We start from the raw sequence: 2,286 nt of genomic DNA, 5'->3' as shown, positions 1-2,286 counted from the left end.
CTGAAACAGTTTCAAGAAGTTCTTGGAGTTTCTTGTTGCTCAATTGGCTGTAATTTCTGATACTTGGAAGTTTCCCTCGTCTTAATTGCATGATTTTTGCTCACGAGAAAGTGTCACTCATAGTCGTTGAAATGTCACTCATAATTTCACTCAAATTTTTAAAATGTCACACATGGCAATCTGAAACCTTGGCAGCTATGAGGGCGTGAGGCTCCAACGCAATCAGTGGATTCTGCTCGGAGGCACTGGGTGATCAGCTCCCCGTGTGTGATTGTGCCTGCAGTGTGTGAGTGACATCACTCCCTGTGGGATAGTGCTCCTGTGCACGAGGTGTGAGACCCACAAACAACAGAGGGATTGTACCGGAAGGAGGTATCATTGCAAGAAGCTATAAATCATAAAAACTGAAGAGGAAGGACAGATGTAATAAAAAGATTAATGTTTTCTTCCACAAGTTTCTAAACGTGTAATGGTTGATGTTTGAGTCTACAAAAGGCATCTGCCAAAACCCGGGATCGAACCAGGGACCTTTAGATCTTCAGTCTAACGCTCTCCCAACTGAGCTATTTCGGCCGCTTCTGATACAATGTTGTGACTGTTGTGATTCCAGTGAACACACCCTGGAGCTGTTGTGCTCGGAGTTGTTTCCTGCCCCTCTCTCTGCTGAGTGCCTGCGCCTCTTTCTTCCCAGTGCCCGAAGCCTGGCACAGAACATACAGAGCAGGGTCCTGGTGCCCAGAATATGCCCATCACAACCACAGCTGCAGGATATCACTACGAAGGGCGCCTGGGGTCGTTATTGTACCCCTAAAATACACATCACAATGACTGTGTCAGAGAATAAGCCTTTAGAATACACCCCTGCACCCAAAGATGCCCCCGCCAGGGGACTGTGCCACAGAATGCGCCAATCAGAACCAAGGCGCTTTAAACGCGTCCATCCGAATTATTGAGCCAAAGAAAATACACGGGACATTTAAAGTGCCTCAGAATTCCGCATCTCTTTATCCATTCATTTCCCTTCCCTATGTATATAGAGATAACTCTAATCACTAGTATATGCAGTAGACCATTGTACTCTTTACCATTCCTATGTGACTCTTAGAGTATATCCATTTGTATCCCTTCCCTATGTATACTGAGATAACTCTAATCACTAGTCTCTTCTTTCTGTGACTTTACATCTTGTACATTTGCAATTTTTTTCTGTGTGTATCTTTTATGTAACGCATGTAATCCTTAATCCTTATGTTTTGCAACAGGTTCTTATGTAAAGCGCTCTGACACCTTCGGGTAAAGTTTGCGCTATATAAAATCGCATTAAATAAAATAAATAAAAAAGAAATCTCTGATGCACCAATCAGAACGGAGAAGGGCAGCGACCGTCCTTCTAACTTCACTCTGACCAGAAACAACCCAATCATTACAAATATAACTGAGGCCCTTCTCAGAGAGACACCCCTTGTGTCTGGATGGGGTCTCAGCCCCTTGTGTCTGGATGGGGTCTCAGCCCCTTGTGTCTGGATGGGGTCTCAGCCCCTTGTGTCTGGATGGGGTCTCAGCCTCTTGTGTCTGGATGGGGTCTCAGCCCCTTGTGTCTGGATGGGGTCTCAGCCCCTTGTGTCTGGATGGGGTCTCAGCCCCTGGTGTCTGGATGGGGTCTCAGCTCCTTGTGTCTGGATGGGGTCTCAGCCCCTGGTGTCTGGATGGGGTCTCAGCCCTTGTGTCTGGATGGGGTCTCAGCCCCTTGTGTCTGGATGGGGTCTCAGCCGCTTGTGTCTGGATGGGGTCTCAGCCCCTTGTGTCTGGATGGGGTCTCAGCCACTTGTGTCTGGATGGGGTCTGAGCCCCTGGTGTCTGGATGGGGTCTCAGCCCCTTGTGTCTGGATGGGGTCTCAGCCCCTTGTGTCTGGATGGGGTCTCAGCCCCTTGTGTCTGGATGGGGTCTCACCCCCTTGTGTCTGGATGGGGTCTCAGCCCCTTGTGTCTGGATGGGGTCTCAGCCCCTTGTGTCTGGATCGGATCTCAGCCCCTTGTGTCTGGATGGGGTCTCAGCCCCTTGTGTTTGGATGGGGTCTCGGCCCCTTGTGTCTGGATGGGGTCTCAGCCCCTTGTGTCTGGATGGGGTCTCATCCCCTCGTGTCTGGATGGGGTCTCGGCCCCTTGTGTCTGGATGGGGTCTCAGCCCCTTGTGTCTGGATGGGGTCTCAGCCCCCTGGGGTCTCAGCCCCTTGTGTCTGGATGGGGTCTCAGCCCCTTGTGTCGGGATGGGGTCTCAGCCCCTTG

At 50.3% G+C, this 2,286-nt stretch overlaps 1 non-coding gene across 1 annotated transcript; it reads right to left on the bottom strand.

Moving 5' to 3' along the window:
• Positions 1–500: 500 nt before the first annotated feature.
• TRNAF-GAA (transfer RNA phenylalanine (anticodon GAA)) lies at positions 501–573 on the bottom strand. The gene has a single exon. It is a non-coding gene; the product is annotated as a tRNA-Phe (tRNA).
• Positions 574–2,286: the final 1,713 nt, after the last annotated feature.

This window comes from Lissotriton helveticus, chromosome 1_2 (assembly GCF_964261635.1).
Source record: "Lissotriton helveticus chromosome 1_2, aLisHel1.1, whole genome shotgun sequence".
NCBI lineage: Eukaryota > Metazoa > Chordata > Amphibia > Caudata > Salamandridae > Lissotriton > Lissotriton helveticus.
The sequence above is the reverse complement of the archived record's forward strand: the minus strand, read 5'-3'. Positions and strand labels throughout refer to the sequence as shown.